Source organism: Balaenoptera borealis (genome assembly GCF_965194805.1).
Source record: "Balaenoptera borealis genome assembly, chromosome: 3".
Taxonomy (NCBI): domain Eukaryota; kingdom Metazoa; phylum Chordata; class Mammalia; order Artiodactyla; family Balaenopteridae; genus Balaenoptera; species Balaenoptera borealis.
This window is the reverse complement of record NC_138866.1, coordinates 147,896,940-147,915,226: the sequence shown is the minus strand read 5'-3', so window position 1 is coordinate 147,915,226 and position 18,287 is coordinate 147,896,940. Positions and strand designations below refer to the sequence as shown.

At 41.7% G+C, this 18,287-nt stretch overlaps 1 protein-coding gene and 1 pseudogene across 5 annotated transcripts in view; both read left to right on the top strand.

The window, feature by feature from the left end:
* The window catches only part of CRTC3 (CREB regulated transcription coactivator 3), a 113,403-nt gene that overhangs the window by 47,357 nt on the left and 47,759 nt on the right, over positions 1-18,287 (top strand). The gene's annotated exons all lie outside the window — the stretch shown is intronic.
* LOC309626972 (cytochrome c oxidase subunit 7C, mitochondrial pseudogene) lies at positions 3,746-15,012 on the top strand (annotated as a pseudogene). The gene has a single exon. The product of its transcript is annotated as a cytochrome c oxidase subunit 7C, mitochondrial pseudogene (transcript).

The window sequence follows — 18,287 nt, the reverse complement described above, 5'->3', positions numbered from 1 at the left end:
TGGATAGAAAAATCAGGAAATAGGAAATTCACCCAGCAAAGAGATCTTTGGGAGTGTGTTTGTCACTATAAGCAATGATACGTAGATTAAAACAATAATGAGATACCATGGGCAGGAGTGGTTGGCATATGGACTCAGGCTTTAGACAGCTTCAGTTCAAAGCCTGCTTCCACCCTTGCTGAGCTTTGCACTCAAGAACATAAGCTTTCTACGCCTCAGTTTCCTCATCCATAAGATGGGGATAACATTTTAGTACCATCTCAAAAGGTTGTTGTAAAATTAAATGAGATGATGTATATGAAGCATATAGCACTGTGTCTGGAATGTTGTAAATGCCAATAAAGGTTAATTATTATCGAAGTAATAATTTAGCCTTTTTGCTCATTAAATTAGGAAAAAATTTGAGTTAATACTCAATGTTGGTGAGGGGGTAATGAAATTTGTTCTTGTATATGTTATTACAGACATTGTAAATCGGTATACATCTTTTTTTTTTTAATTTTATTTATTTTTGGCTGTGTTGGGTCTTTGTTGCTGCGCGTGGGCTTTCTCTACTTGCGGTGAGCAGGGGCTACTCTTTGTTGTGGTGTGCGGGCTTCTCACTGCGGTGGCTTCTCTTGTTGCAGAGCACAGAGTCTAGGCGCACGGGCTTCAGTAGTTGTGGCACACGGGCTTAGCTGCTCCGTGGCATGTGGGATCTTCCCAGACCAGGGATCGAACCCGTGTCTCCTGCATTGGCAGGCAGATTCTTAACCACTGTACCACCAGGGAAGTCCCAGTATACATCTTTTTGAAAGCAGTTTAAGAATATGCATGAAGTGTTAAGATATTCATATTCTTTGATGAATTCCACTTTTGGGACTCTAGCCTAAGACAGTAATCCAAGGTGTGAAAAGAAAACTTTAGGTCTGATAATGCTGCAGTATTATTTGTCATAGTGAATAACTGACTTGAATAAAATATGATACATCTGCTCAGTATTAAAATTATGAGTGTAAAGACTCTGCAGCTACATGGAAAAATACTTGTATTACTATATTAAAGGAACAATTTAAAAGGAGGTGCAAAATTGTATGCACTGATGGTTAGAGGAGTATATGAACTTTCTACACAGCTGCTAGGACAGAACTGGTTTGTCCCCAGGGACTTTTTGACACTCCCACTGAGACATTAGTTTTTCTTGTTTTTGTTTTTTTAATGTGGCAAAAAAAAAAAGTCAAGTAATGAGCAAAACATATAACCGAATCTCATGTCTGAGTCTTCTCCCCTGTTGCCAACCTCTAATCTCAGGCTGAGGGTAAACGATGGAGGATAGTGAGGGTTGAGGCAGGGCTCAGAGGTGCTCTGAGGAGTCACTTGTGTCTTACGTGGGCTTCTTCTCAGATTCTCAAACTTCTCTTTATAGACCTGGGGAGGGAGGTGGGGAGAGGGGTGTGTGGGCATTAGTGTGATTTCTTATTCTTGACCTCACCACTGTTAGGGACATCCTCAGTGAAATTCTTAACAGTTTCTTCAGCCACGCATACATTATATTGATGTTTTAATACTTCTTTATAGTGATTATTTGGGAGAAGGAGTACTAAATTTTAGAAGTTAACCAAGTAGGCTGTAAGTAAATCATTGCTTTTTTTTTTTACTTTTATTTTCAATTTAATTTAATTTATTTGTGTATTGTATTTTTGGCTGCTCCGCAGCAGCATGTGGAATCCCAGTTCCCCGACCAGGGATCGAACCCACGCCCCCTGCACTGGAAGGGCAGAGTCTCAACCACTGGACCGCCAGAGAAATCCCAAGTCACTGCTTTTTAAAAAATTATAATAGTAATCCATCCTCATAAGAGTTCAAACAATCCAGTAATTAATGGGGTACAAAATAAAAGTCCTGGCGAATGAGAGGTAGGTTAGTGATGAGAAAGAGTCTGGGATGTCTGTGATCTCTTGTGCACATTACTTGATTATAAAAACAGCAATCTTTACTTTGGCTGATAAAAGTCTCATGTTTCCACAGGGTGTAGCAAAATGTTCCCCAACCAAAATGTCTGTGTCAGGAGGGTCTTGTCAAAATGTCCAGCTTGGAAATACAGCTATGAAAAAACATGCACAGGGAACAAAAACACTGAGTGGAAACAGTGCTTGTGTTTGGGTGGTAGGATTATAATTCCACCTCCCCTCTTCTGTGTTCCTGATTTGTCTATAATGTGGTTATAGTTCTTTTGTAATGAAAGTCCAACTTGGCAGATATGTATCAAACACCATCTATGTGCCAGACATTGTGCTTGATACCAGAGATAGGACAGTGACCCAGACAGGCATGGTCACTGCTTGGAGGAACTTCAGTCCGGTGGGAAATTGCAAATGATTTTACAAGTCATTGTGAGACCATGTGATAAACCCAGGACGGAGGGGTTTAGAGAGCGGCTGGAACACATCTGAGGGGTGCCTACCCCAGACTGGGGGTAGGGGGAGCTCCAGGGAAGATTTCCTGGAGGAAGAGATGTCTGAGCTGGGACTTGAGGGCCATGTGACTGAAGGTTGGAGTGGGGAGTGTTCCAAGCAAAAGAAACAGCATCTGGCAAAGCTTGGAGGCGAGAGAAAACGTGTCCTGTTTGAGGAACTGGAGGTTGGTGAGACTGGAGCATAGATTGCGTGTGAGGTGGGGGTGGTGAGACGTGAGACTGGAGCGTAAAACAGGGACCAGATTACGAAGGATTTTACTTTCTTTTTAAGGGATTTAGATTTTGTCCTAAGGGCAATGTAAAGATACTGGGGAAATATTTCTTTGTTTGCTTGTCTGCTTGCTCACTTATTTATCCTTCCAAATTAATTTTTATGTAAAAGTAATACATGCTTGTTACAAAAACTCAAATAAAATAGAAGTATATAAAATGAAAAGTAAAAGTCTCCCTTTCTCTCCTTGACACTCTCCCCCAGTCTAATCCCCGGAGGTACTTATTGCCAAGGGTTCCTTTTGCACCCTTCCAGGAGTTTTCTGTGTATATGCAAGCATGTATTGTGTGTGTATATATATATATACTTTCTCTTTACACAAATGGAACCATGCCATAATAAATAACTTCCACCTTGAAGGCAAAACTTGAATGTCTTGGACATCATATCCGTACATAAAGATACGTATTCTTTTCAATGGCTGCATGGTATACTTTTACATAGCTATCCCATCATTTACTTAACCAGTCTCTTATTGAGGTCTAGACACCTAGACTGTCTAGTTTTTCACTATTACAAAGCAAACTGCAGTGAATGTTCTTGTTATATGTATCTTTGGGTATTTATGTAAGGGTAATACCTGTAGGATATGTTCCTAGAAGTAAAATAGCTGGGTAAGAGGATGTGTACATTTACAATTAAGGTAGATATTACCAAAATAGTCCCTATAGAGGTAGTTACACTTTCTGCTCCCACCAGCATTATGATAGTGTCTGTTTCTTCATATTGTCTGCACCACAGAATATACCTACTTTAAAAAATTGTGGTAAAAAATAAAAAAACCCATAACATAAAATTTACCATCTATACCATTTTTAACCATACAGTTCAGTAATGTCAAGTATATTTGCACTGTTGCGCAATCAGTAGCCAGAACTGTTTCATCTTGCAAAATAGAAACTCTATTCTCATTAAATAACAACTCCCTATTTTCCTCTCCTCCCAGCCCCTGGTAACCACCATTCTACTTTCTCTCTGTGTGAATTTGACCAGTCGAGATCAAGTTAGTGAAATCTTACAGTATTTGTCTTTTTGTGACTGGCCTATTTTTTTTAGCATAATGTCCTCCAGGTTCATCCATGTTGTATCATGTGACAAGATCGCCTCCTTTTTACAGGCTGAATAGTATTCCGTTGTATGTATATACCACATTTTGTTTACCCATTCATGCAGGGAAGGACATTTGGGTCGCTTCCACATCTTGGCTATTGTGAATAATGCTGCTGTAAACATGGGTATGCAAATATCTCTTTGAAATCCAACTTTCAGTTCTTTCCAATATACTCTTAGAAGTGGGATCGCTGGATCTTATGGCAATTCTGTTTTATATTTTGGGGAACAGCCATATGGTTTTCCATACTGTCTGTACCATTTTATATTCCCACCTACAGTGTACAGAGTTCTAATTTCTCCATATCCTCTCCAACACTTGTTACTTTCTGTGGATTTCATAGTAGCCATCCTAATGTGTGTGAGATGATATCTCATTGTAGTTGATTTGCATTTCTCTAATGAAAAGTGATGTTAAGCATCTTTTCATGTACTTACTGGCCACTTGTATATTATCTTCGGAAAAACATCTATTCAAATTATATCCATCTTTCTAATCTTGGCTAATCTACTGGGTAAGAAATGGCATCTCATTGTTTCAGTTGACATTCCTTTAATTATGAGTGAAATTTATTCATTGATTCAACAAATAAATATTGAGCAGCCCCTACTTGTCTGGCACTGTTCTGAGGTGCTAAGGACAATAACACAAAAGACAGGTTGAGCATCTCTATGTTTCTTTGACGGTTTGTATATCCTGTTCTGTAGACTATGTTTTTAAGTCTTTTGCCTGTTTTTCTGTTGAGTACTCTATCCTTTTATTGGTTTTTAAGACTTCTTTATTATGTATTAAGGAAATTGGCTTTTTGTGTATTGGGTTTCTGTTGCTGTGTAACAAATTACCATGAGCTCTGGCTCAGAACCACACGGATTTTATTATCTGACAGTTTCTGTGGGTGAGAAGTCTGGTACGGCTTATCTGGTTTCTCTGCTTCAGGGTCTCACCAGTCTGCAGTGCAGATACTGGCTGAGTCTGTGGGCTCATCAGAGGCTGAACCAAGAATGCGCTTCCCAGCTCCCTTGGGCAGAGTTTATTTCCTTGTGGTTGCAGGACTGAGGCACCAGTTTCTTGCCTGGGACTCCCCTCAGCTCCTACAGGCCACCCACACTTCCTTGGCACGTGGGCTTCTCCAGCATGGCCATTAATGTCATGGCAGCTTACTTTTTCCAGACCAGTGAAGAGGGGTCTCTCCAACACCTCTGCTAGCAAGACAGAGGCTTTCAAATATCAAAACGGAATCACTCCATTGCCATATCCTATTGGTGAGAAAAAAGTCACAGGTCCTGCCCACACTTAAGGGCAGGGAATTACACAAAGGCATGAACCGGGAGGTGGCGATCATCAGGAGACACCTTAGAGTCTGTCCACCACAATCTGCCATATATATTCCAAATATTTTCTGCATTTAGTAATTTTTTTTTGTTTGGGAGTTTTCTGTTCTGATTTTTATGAGGCAAATGTATTGATCTTTGTGTGACTTCCGTGTTATAATCTGTATGTTTAGAATGGCCTTTATCATGTCAAGATTTCTCAAACACTCACCCAATTTTTTTAACCCATATTAATACTAATACTAGTATTCTAATACTGTTATTACTTTGGGATTTATTTTGTCTTGAGCCTTGAGACAGAGATCCCACCCTTTTTCTTCTGTGTCCAACCTGTTGTCTCAGTTCTTGAATAATTTATTTTTTATATGATTCTTTCTGTTTTCTTAAATTTATTTATTTTATTTATTATTTATTTTTGGCTGCACTGGGTCTTCATTGCTGCGCGCAGGCTTTCTCTAGTTGCAGCGAGCGGGGGCTACCATTCGTTGCCGTGCACGGGCTTCTCATTGCGGTGGCTTCTCTTGTTGCAAAGCACGGGCTCTAGGTGTGAGGGCTTCAGTAGTTGTGGTGCACAGACTTAGTTGCTCTGAGACATGTGGGATCTTCCCTGACCAGGGATTAAACCTGTGTCCCCTGTGTTGGCAGGCGGATTCTTAACCACTGCGCCACCAGGGAAGTCCCTTTCTGTTTGTTTTGTTACATTGATATGGCTGCCCATTTCCTCTGTCCATTTCCATATCAGTGTAGTTACTGTAGCTTTGTAATATGCTCTTCAATTTTAATTTTAGTTGTTTTTTGAATATATATGTATTTATATTCATGTGGTTCAGAATTAAAGATAATCAAAAGAGTGTGCAGTGAAAATACCCCTTCCATCTCTGTCCTAGTCACCCAGTTCACTCCCTACAGGCAACCCCCACTATCAAGTTTGTTTATTCTTTCAGGGATATTTTATGCAGTATTAGGAAATGTGAATATATAATTCACTTCACCCCACCCTTTTACCCAGAAGGTAGCTAACCATACACATTCCTGTACGTTGCATTTTTCACTAATATATCTTAAAGGTCTTTCTATATCAGCTCCCCAAGAGCATCCTTATTCTTATTTTGTTTGGTTTTGTTTGTTTTTGAGTGCACAGTATTCTACTGTATGGATTTACCATAATTTGTTCAATTAGTTCTCCAATGATGAACATTTAAGTTATTTACAGACTTTAAAAAAAAATACAAACTAAGTTTCAATGAACAACCTTATACACATATGATTTTATACACATGCAAATATAACTGCAAGAAAAATTTCTAGGAGTGGAATTGCTGGGGCAATGAGTATATGCATTTATAGCTTTGATAGGTGTGTCAGTTCACACTCCATAGAAGTTGCACCAATTTACATTCCTACCTGCCATGTATGAAAGTGCCTGTTTGCCCACATCCTCCCCAGCTCAGTGTTTTATCAGCTGATCTTTGTCAATCTTATAGATGAAAAATCATGTCTCTGTGTTCTTTTAAATTACATTTCTCTTACTATGAGTGAGGTACATTTTTTCTTATGTTTATGTATTATGTATTGCCTTTACTGTGAACAAACTGTTCATCTCTTTTGCCCTTAATTCTTTAGGGTGGTTGATCTTTTTCTTATTGATTTTTTAGGAGCTCTTTATATATTAAAAAAAGTAGACATTTATCTGTGTTATAAGTTGTAAATATTTTCCCAGTTTGCCGTTTGTCTTTTGACTTTTTTTGTGATGGGATTTTTTTTTTTCCATGCAGACATTTACATTTTTTCATGTATCAAACTTTAATGTTTTTCAATGGCTTCTAGGGCTTTGTAAAAAGTCTTCTTCTCTTTGTTTCTTTTAATACTTTGTGCCTTCATCTTTAGATTTAAAATCTTTGGTCCATCAGGAGCTTATGCTAACGCAGGGTATGCAGTGTGAATCTGACTTAATTTTTTTTCAATTTGCTAGCCAGTTGTCCCAACACTGTTTATTGAATAATCATCTTTTCTCCACTAATTTGAAATGCCACTTTTATCATATACTAAATTCCCACGTGTTTGCTTATATTTCGAGACTTCCCATTCTCTTTTATTGATTTATGTGTCTATTCATACACCAGAATCACAATGTTTTAACTGATTACTGTAGCTTTATATTACATTTTAAAATTCTGGTAGGATTAATTCACTCTCATGCTTCTTTTCAGTGATTTTTCCAAGCTATTCTTGCATGGTTATTTTTCCAGGTGAACTTTAAAATCGACTTGTTAGGATCTATTTTTAAAAATCCTGTCATTAATGGGTTTTATGTAGCTGAATGATGTGATCAGATTTGTGTTTTAGGAAGATTACTCTGACTGCATTGTGAAAGCTAGATTGGAGGAAACAAGATTAGAGACAAAAAGACCAATTTTAAGGCTGTTGCAGTAATTCCGGGGAATGGGTAGATGGGAAATTGAGGATAGTAGCAGGTTTGAGAAGTGTTTGGAAGGTCAGAGTGACCAGACATGGAGATGCCTGGGATGGGGAGGGGCTGGGAGGAAGTGCTCAAGGAGGACCCCAAACTTCCAGGGCTCGGCTGTAGGGTGGTGCCATTCCCAGACATTCGAAATACACAAGATAGAGCTGGTATGGGAGGAAGATGACAGATTCGTTTCTAAACATGCTGGGTTTGAAATGCCTGCTAGGTAGTCCTAGAAGAGTTGTCCAGTGGGCTGTTGAACTACAAGTCTGAAGCTTTGGTGAGAGGTCCGTGCTGAAGATAAAGAGTTATATGACAGAGTCCTGAAGAAGGCCAGCACTTAAAGGATGGTCGGGAAGTTCAGGAGTCAGCATAGAAGACTGGAAAGAAACACCACAGTGGTAGGAAGGAAACTGGAGAGCATGGAGTCACAGAAGCCAGAAGAACATTTTCAAAAGAGAGTGAATTGTCAGTAATTTCATATGGTTCTAAGAGGTCAGGTAACTTAAGAGCTGAAAAACGTCCAGTTGGATTTAGTAACAAGGAAAGTCAATGGTTATCTTGGGGAGAGAAGTTTCAATGGAGTAGAGGGGTCGGGGGCTGAGGGGTGAGTGGGAGTTGAGGCAACTCCTTCATCAGGAAACTTGGCTGTGGAGAAGGGAAGAGACACAGGGGTGAGAGGAGAAGAACAGAGCATCAAGTTCTATTTCAAACACCACCCCCACCCCCCAGGGGAGAGGCTTGGCTGTGGCTAAATGGAGATGAGAGGGAGGCAGTGAAAGGGAAGAGGGTAGTGATCCTAGGCTTTGAGGACCAGGTAATCCTGAGATAGATATAAGGGCTTAGAGAAATTGGCCAAGATGAACTGTCTAGAAGGGAGTGATCCAGTTATAGCCTTGGTATATGTTCTCTGATGGTTTTTACTTTTAATTTTGTTGAGTTTTCTAATATTTTTGTTTGGCTATTTTTTAAAAAATTAATTAATTACTTTATTTATTTTTGGCTGCGTTGGGTCTTCGTTGCTGCGCGTGGACTTTCTCTAGTTGTGGCGAGCGGGGGCTACTCTTTGTTGCGGTGCACAGGCTTCTCATTGCGGTGGCTTCTCTTGTTGCAGAGCACAGGCTCTAGGTGCATGGGCTGCAGTAGTTGTGACACGCGGGCTCAGTAGTTGTGGCTCGCGGGCTCTAGAGCGCAGATCCAGTAGTTGTGGCGCATGGGATTAGTTGCTCCGCGGCATGTGGGATCTTCCAGGACCAGGGCTCGAACCCGTGTCTCCTGCATTGGCAGGTGGATTCTTAACCACTGTGCCACAAGGGAAGTCCCTGTTTGGCTATTTTTATATCTTGAGAATTTAGAGAAAGAACTTCTAAGAAATTGGAATCAGGTTTAGAAATTTAATTGGCAATTAAGTTAAAAAGGTACAGAACAGTGTATTAGTATGCTACCATTTGTGTAAAAAAGGGGGGGTAGAAATAATATGTATTTGCTGTACATGCATAATCAGCATTTGGGAGGAGTCACAAGAAACTAATAATGTGGTTACCCATTGGGAGGTGGGAACTGGAGAGAGGGGAACAAGGGGTGGAGGTTGTCTCTTCACTGTCCATCTTTTATTTAAGAATGTAAATATATTTCTTATTTAAATAATTTGATCTAAGCGGGTTGGTTGTCTTTAAAAGTAATGGTTCCAGCAGAGCCTGAATTTTCTTAGTTACTGATGGCTCTAAGTGGGATCCATCTGTTCTTCCATATCTAAGAACCACCAAGAAGCAAGTTCTTGCTTTATGCCTGTGAGGTGTGGATCTTTGCCTTTTCTCTACTCTTCCCCACTAGAGAACAGCAGCCCTGGGGAAGTGGGCAGTCCTAGATTTTGGTTTAGGGAAAAGGACTGTGCCCTGGCCTGGCATGTCCTGGCCCTACTATCCATAGTTTGACTGAGTAGGCTACTAAGGGTTCTGCATCCAATTCCACCATGGGCAGAAGGGGGTTCCCGACACCAACAAGCTATTCTCCTACCATTCAGCTCAATTCTGACACCATCTTCCCAGAGACAGCATCAAGTGACGCAGGTTAAGGACTCAGTCCTATATAAGACTGCCCCGCCTCTACACTTCGACACCAGTTACAAGTCTAGGTCCCCGAGTTACCTACAACTTCTGTCCAACTTGGCTGTAAATCAGAGGTTCCCATGACCTCCTCCTCCTTTGGATTCAATTAATTTAATAGAGCAGCTCATAGAATTCAGGGAAACATTTACTTACACTTACCAGTTTATTATAAAAGAATATGATAAAGGATACAGATGAACATCCAGATGTAAGAGATGTGTAGGGCAAGGTATGTGGGAAAGGGGCACAGAGCTTCTGTGCCCTCTCCAGGACACACCACTGTCTTCAAATCTCCATGTGTTCACCAACCCAGAAGTTCTGCAAACCCTGGCCTCTTGGGTTTTTATGGAGGCTTCATTACAGAAGCATGATTGATGACATCATCGGCCATTGGCGATTGCTTCAAGTTCCAGTCCCTCTCCCCTCTCTGGTGGTGGTGAGGGGGACACTGAAAGTTTCAACCCTCTAATCACAGGGTTGGTTCTCCAGACAACCAGCCCCTACCATTAGGTGTGTTCCAAAAGTCACCTGATTAACATAACAAAAAACACCTTTGCTGCTCTCATCACTTAGGAAATTCCAAAGGAGCTCTGTGCCAGAAATGAGGAGGAAGACCAAATATATTTTCCTTATTAAAAGTCACAATCCCACAGCTGTAAAGCTGGTTTATAGGGAAGAGAAAGGAGAAAGGGGGCAGTCATTATCCTGACACAGGCAGAAGTCTCCCACTGGTTGTCCCCTTCCCTGTTGTGGCACATCCCACTGACAGTTAATCCTATGGCTTGTCAGTCTCTCCGTTACCATAAATTATTTCCAGAAACTCCAGAAATTTTCAAAACATGTCAAAAATTCCCTAAGCACAAACAAGTAAAATACACAGAAAATGAAAAAAAAAATTTTTTTTAGCATTTCTCTATAAGTTTCTTGGTGGCTTTAGAGGAAACATCTGAATTATTGCATTGATGAAACATTTTACTTTTAATCTCTGGTTTTATACTCCATGCGGATTGCACACCTCCACCGTTGGAGCATCAGATGAAATACAGTCACCTCAAAACTTTGAAATCCCACAAAAATAACCAAATTCACTGATGATAATTTCCCTTATCCATTTTTTAGGGTGCCAGGTAAAGTAGTTAGTTAGGGCTATGTTCATGGTGCCTAATCTGAGAAGCTGAACCATAACATTCTGGCAGTTGAGGAAGCTGATTGATTACCATTCCCTTTTCTGGGTTCTCACTGGTGGGGAGCTGACTCAGGGAGCCGATGGAGGATCAGATCATTAGCTTTATTACTAGCTGCTGGGTAGCTCCCAGAGCCCTTTTGGGCGGGGCTTTGGGATCAAAATGGGACATCCCTCCTCACGCCTCCCTCTTCCTGGAAGTTAGGCCACCTGCGCCTGCGTAGGCAGGGCTGACCAGGCTTACCTCACCAGTCACAGGCCAGAGCTGGAGAAAGGCCCACCTTCCTTGTAAGGGAGAGACCCTGCCCTACTGTTGGGAACCAAGAAGCTGTCAGTAGCACGTTCACCCATCCAAAGGAGGGGCCCGGTTCAGGATGGCAGCTCTCACCAGCTCACGTCTGAGTGGTTGGATTTCTCTCCCCTGTCTGTAGGCAGAGGGGGACACTTGCAGGTGAGAAAAAAAGACTTCCTCCTTATGAGCCCTGCCAGTTTTTGTATTAGGTGACAAAAAGAATGCCAAACCCACTTAACTTGTAGTCTCCAAACAAGCACCCAGACTCATCTGCAGTTTGAACTCAAATTAAGTGGAGAACCTGGTCCCACAGACCAATCCTCCTACTTTTGGTAACTTGGTTCCTCATGGAGAAGAATGACCTTATAATGATGAATTTTTAGAAACCTCTCATCTGGGCAGATTCCCCCAAGACATTCCCCCAGGGATACTTTACAGCTCAGCCTAAGGGAAAATATACCAGAAGCAGGGCTGTATGAAAAAGGAGTGGCCTGCCTGGGAAAGTCATCGGGTCCCATCTCCTGTGGGGTCTAGTAGAGGCTGGATGGCCGCGGCGAGGGTGCTGCGTAGTGGGACTGAAAGGCCTGTAAGGGCGTTCCTAACTCTTGTGACTGACTGTATGAATCCAGGAGGAATAGGACACTATGTGTGCCTCTTCATGAGCAAGTGGTCGGGTGAGGAAAAGTACCCAAGGCTCTTTTTTTTTTTTTTTTTTTTAAATAAATTTATTTATTTATTTTATTTATTTATTTTTGGCTGTGTTGGGTCTTCGTTTCTGTGCAAGGGCCTTCTCCAGTTGTGGCGAGCGGGGGCCACTCTTCATCGCGGTGCGTGGGCCTCTCATTGTCGCGGCCTCTCCCGTTGCGGAGCACAGGCTCCAGACGCGCAGGCTCAGTAGTTGTGGCTCACGGGCCTAGCCGCTCTGTGGCATGTGGGATCTTCCCGGACCGGGGCACGAACCCGTGTCCCCTGCATTGGCAGGCGGATTCCTAACCACCGCGCCACCAGGGAAGCCCCCCAAGGCTCTTTTAAATCAAAAACAGGATGTACATTTTGTTGTTTTTTTTGAAACTCAATATGCTTTGTTTAGAATTGCCATGTGCTGTTATATCTAACTAAACATTCCAGATTATTTTATTCCCTCTAGAAACATTTTCTTTTATGATATACCTTCCTAGTTCCTTTGTGAAATTATACACTTATTTTGTCCTTTAAAGTCATGTGAAGAAAAGTATTTTAGTAATAATTTTTGCAGGCCATATGGTAAAGCACTTAGCTTTCATCTCTTTTTTTGCATGTCTGTAAGTTATTGGGTTAAAGCTGAAAAAGACACCCTTAATTTATTATAGTGTCACAATTTTAATTTTAAAAAATTAAACTTTTTATTTGAAAATGTAAAATATACTCTAAAGTAGAGAACAGAATAATGAACCCCCTTACACTCATCACCAGTCTTAATATTTTCCAGTTTTATTGAGGTATAATTGACATATAACATTGTATTAGTTTAAGGTATACAACATAATGATTTGCTCTGTGTATATATTGCAAAAAATGATTACCACAATACAGAGGGGAACAAGGTCATGAGGAAAGGAGGGCTTGGTGTGCTGCTGCCATTTCTTCCACCTTCAGTCTCTCTCTGCGCCTTTTGCCGAGCTTCCAACAGCACTGCGTTGGGACAGAGCATTCGGAGGTTCACAACCTCAGTGGTCCGTAGGAGCCACTATGAGGAGGGTCCAGGGAAGAATTTACCATTTTCAGTGGAAAACAAGTGGTGGTTACTAGCTATGATGACTTTGTACTTTGGGTCTGGATTTACTGCACCTTTCTTTATAGTAAGACACCAACTGCTTAAAAAATAATCCATGAGACAGATATGAAGAGGAGCATTTTAAGATGTGCAGTCTCTTTGAAAAAAGGATCAAACTCTTGAACTCAGCATCCTAGATATGATATGTTTGTAAATAAACATATGGCATAAATCCTTAATGCCTCTTCTCTGAAATATGGAACATGATAATTAAGCATGTGCTTACTTTTATTTGGGTAATATTGCATTATTAGTTTCTTAATTAAATATGTATGTGATTTTTAAAAAAATGATTACCACAGTAAGTCTAGTTAACATCCATCACCACGCACAGTTACAAATATTTTTTTTCATTGATGGGAACTTTTAAGATCTACTATCTTAGCAACTTTCAAATATGTATTATGGTGTTATTAGCTCTAGTCACCATGCCATACATTACATCCTCAGAACTTGTTTATCTTAAAACTGGAAGTTTGTGCCTTTTGACCACCTTCACCCATTTCCCTCAATAATTTTGAACACTTTGTCAATTTTGTTGCATTTATCCTCCTTACTTTTTTTTTTTAATTCCAAAATACAGATCTCTTTTATACTCAGTGAAGTATTTTACCAAGTTTAATCACAGTGGTGTATCTGGCGTGGTTCAGGATGCAGCGAGACTGAAAGGAGAGGGAAGAAGGGCAGTCCGTGCCCACACATGACTCTTCCTCACCTCTGTCTCATACGGCAGGAAGAGGCAGGTGATGGGGTGAAGCCACGTTCAGGTGCCTTGACTCCTTTCCTGCCGGACCTAAAATACCTATCTGACCCCTCTGGCCTCTGAGGACAAGACACCATTGGCCTTACTCTACTGGCCAGTTGCTTTCCTGTTTAACCTGCCTCTAGGCCAGGCTCCTGCTGCCCTGCCCTGTCACTGCTCAAGTCTTAGCTCACAAAAACCAGTTCCTCCCTTCCACAGTTCCTTTCCATCATTCCATCATCACATAAGAAGCAAATCAGCTTCTTCTGGAGGAAATAAATGGGCAGACCCAATTTACCCAGAACTAATTTCTCTAGTCATGATCATATTAGGAGCCAAAGGGGAACTGCACTCAACAGAAGGCCTCTCTTTCCACTGAAGACATTGCACCAGGCAGGAAGGTGGGGATGGGAATGGACAGTTTAAAACTTCTACCTCTATGGGGGCTTGTGTGGTATTTCCTGTAAAGACAGTAATATGCCTGCAGGGGCTTGGGGTCTGCATTAACCTCTGCCATGCCCATGCCCATCCCTGAGGATTTGAAGTGGAAATTCTTCTTTTTATTATGGAAAATTTTAGCTATCCCCCAAAGTAGAAAGAATAGAATACTAAGCTCCCATATAGCCATGACCAGTTTCAATAATTCTCAACATTTTGTCATTTAAACTTTTTGATCATGCATCCTAGTAGTAAAAAAGAGTTTTGTATCCCCAATCTGGTTACGTTTTTGTTTGTCAGTTATATATACATACCCCTGTACTGTTATATTATTACACAAAAAATAGAAAACTGAGTGGTGGAAACAGGGCTTCTAATATCTTCTCTACACCCTATATACATCACACACTCTGCTTTGGATCCTAGTTATTTAGAAACGTAATAATAATTCATCAAACGTGTGTTGGAACCCACTGTCACAGACACCATGTGGGGGCCGAGAGGGAAGGTGCTGGGGCAGGATAACAGGTCTCACCGCTTGCAGTCCGCTAGGTCAGCAGAATGTCACCCACCAACCTCTCCAGGTGAGATGCCTGTGCGAGCCCCACGTGGGATATTGACCTTCTCAACTGCCTCTTCCGGGAACAAGAGCCCCACCATGAACCCTAAACCCTGCACTCTGGGCATGTTTTATGCTTTGTTGTTATTTCTTATTTTTACAGATTATTCCTCCTGGTCCTCTGAGATAATTTTGACTGCTTTGATTTTTTTTTTCTGTTTGGACCTTTGCTGCCTTAAAAAACAAACTGTCTGGGGCTTCCCTGGTGGCACAGTGGTTGGGAGTCCGCCTGCCAATGCGGGGGACACGGGTTCGAGCCCTGGTCTGGGAGGATCCCGCATGCCGCGGAGCAACTGGGCCCGTGAGCCACAGCTGCTGAGCCTGCGCGTCTGGAGCCTGTGCTCCGCAACAGGAGAGGCCGCGATGGTGAGAGGCCCGCGCACCGCGATGAGGAGTGGCCTCCACTTGCCACAACTGGAGAAAGCCCTCGCACAGAAACGAAGACCCAACACAGCCAAAAATAAATTAATTAATTAAATTAAAAAAAAAACAAAAACAAAAACAAAAAAAAACTGTTTTATCACTGTCATTTTTTAGAGTAATCTTTATACTTAGTTTATCTTATTAACTTTTCTTCCCTTTTACCTTTCATTTAAAAATAAGGACTAGGAAGGGGCAACACATGGGATACAGATATGGTGACAGGCCAGGTCACAGGTCAGTAGGTTTGGGTGCCAGCACCTTCTCTGCTCTGCTCTGCTCTGCTCTTTGTAGCTTCTTTTCATCCTCACAGCAGGACTCATTTGGTCCTTGAGAGAAGATTGGATCCCAAATTCAGTTGGCAAAAAAGGCATAGTCTCAATGTTAAAAATAAAATAAAAACTACCCACTCAGGTGATTCAGGGGCTCTGAGAGTCAAAGTACCCTGTAAGACTGGACTAAGACCAGCCTGAAGATAGTGTAGCACTGGCCGACTGCTGGGAGAAAAGCCTGACCTTATTCCCAGAAGTTAGGAGCCTTACATTTTTGTGAACTCAAGATCTAGCCCTCTGGCGTGGCTGAGCACCAGCTGCTGCCCAGTTCTGACACTGCAGAGGGCAAAGGAGGAGGCTGGGGAGCTGAGGTCAGGGACGGCTGGCAGAGCGCTGGCACGTCTGATCCTGGAGATTTGTAAAGTATTTTGAATTTCATTTTAAGGTTGTTTTGTTTTGTTTTGTTTTGATAGTGATATAATAGAGTCCCTAACCAAGCTATGAAATCCTTTTTATCCTGCTCATTTTGTAAGGTAGAATTAAAATGCTCCATTTAGCCCCCAGGGAGTGAATTAATAGCCTCTTCTTTGCAGTGGGCAGGTCTTCCTGACCCCCTCCCTTCCTTCATCATGAGAACCAAAGGAGGCCCTGGCTGTGGCTGGAATGATCGCCAGCTGGGTTCCCAAGAGAGGCACAGTTGTCCCTTTGTTAGACTCACTCTTTTTTTTTTTTTTTTTAATTTTAATTATTATTTATTTATTTATTTATTTTTGGTTGTGTTGGGTCTTCGTTTCTGTGCGAGGGCTTTCTCCAGTTGCGGCAAGCGGGGGCCACTCCTCATCGCGGTGTGCGGGCCTCTCACTATCGCGGCCTCTCTTGTTGCGGAGCACAGGCTCCAGACGCGCAGGCTCAGCAGTTGTGGCTCACGGGCCTAGTCGCTCCGCGGCATGTGGGATCTTCCCAGACCAAGGCTCGAACCCGTGTCCCCTGCATCGGCAGGCAGATTCTCAACCACTGCGCCACCAGGGAAGCCCTAGACTCACTCTTTTTAAAAGAGGGGACCTATAACATCGTCCATTAACTATAGCCTGCATATAAATAAGAAGCGCTGCAAACTCAGGGAATCTGCCTTCCTGCCCTTTTAAAGTCTCCACTCTTCTCCCCAGAGAAATGTATTCAGAACCAGGGGTCAGTCTTTCATGAACGAAGGAAGAGCTGAACAGCATTGTGGGCTGGCTGGAGGTCCTGTAGAGCAAATTAGTGAGTGCGAGGGTGACCTCAGAGCCAAGCATTAACACACCATGTCTAGTAGTGCCTTTATGATTTGTTGAACTTCTACCCAGTCTCCTGTTCCACCTCTTGCTCTACTGGGGAGGAGGGAAACAGATGGGAGCTCAAATATATAGAGGAATTTAGAAGGATTGAGGTAGCATTTTAATTCTATAGGAGGAAGCATGGGAAGGTCAATAAATAGCCTTGGGACTTGTAGCTAACCTTTATAAAATATTGTCGGACACCTACCCCAGATGAGACTGTTGGATGCAGTTTAAAAGGTAGGTATGCTGTTTATACTGCAAGATAGCCAGATACCTTAGCAGGGCTCTTACCCTTTAATTGAATCTTGGGTCGTCAGTAGATTTATGAGAACATAATAAAATTTTGTCTGGAACATTTCTGGAAAAATATTTTTTATTTTTTCTGTATATGTCAGCAAAAATCCACTTACAATCTCAAAAATAACTGATTTTATGTGGGCGACTGAGCAAAGGAGACAAAATGGTGAGGTGAAGAGAACCCTGCAGGAGGCTCAGAATCCCGAGTTCCAGTTGCCAGGCTGTGTGACCGTGAGAAAAATCACTTCATCTCTCTGGGTCCTGGTTTCTCATCTGTAGAAGGAAAGCACGGAGCTGGATTCCATTATGGTCAGCAGTCCTTTTGCTTATCACTCTGATAAGCCAGCAGCCCCTGTTCCCTTGTGTTGCTCATCCCCACCTTATTTTCACCTGCTCTGGGCTGAAAAGCCAGGTGGTCCAGTTTATTAGGCTCAGGTAAGGGGTAATGGAGAACCTGAGGGGCTCCCTTCCAAGTGCTCTCCTGGAGGGTTCTGTTTTTGTTGCTTAGAGACTCTCTTTGCTTCCTGGTTTGCTGCTGAGATGGGTGAAGTTGTCACATAAATGACCCCTGGTTCAGGCTAGCACACTGTCCTCATACCGTAAAATAATGGTATCATCACATCCAGTGCAACTCCTGTCAGTATGTATTTCTAGTATTGACAGTGGTATTCCAGAAAAATATCTGTTGCTCTGACAGGAATTTTTTTTTTCTTCCGCTTTAGTTATCATAATGTCTACAAATGAAGCTACTGAGAGTTGTCTTATGTAGAATTGCTTCTGTTTGAGAACAGTGATTGGGCATCCACTTGTAAAGATACTGAGGTTATGATATTCTGGATCAAGACTTTTCAAAGGAACCATTAATATGCTTAATCTCTGTCTTCTCAAATGTTTTAAATATATTTTTTAAAACTCAGTAGAACTTCTTACAATGCAGGAATGTACTTGGTCATCCTACTAGCATTTAGAAATCTATATTTCACTTGAAAGAAGTAGCAAATTACATTTCTCCTGCTTTTAATAACATCGTATAGAAATACAGCTGTAAGCGAGAATTGATTTTGCTGCAAGAAAGAAGTGTGGCTTGGTCATTCACGTATAAAGAATATGCTATAGCGTATATACCTTTAATAATGACAGTCTCCTTGAGTTGGC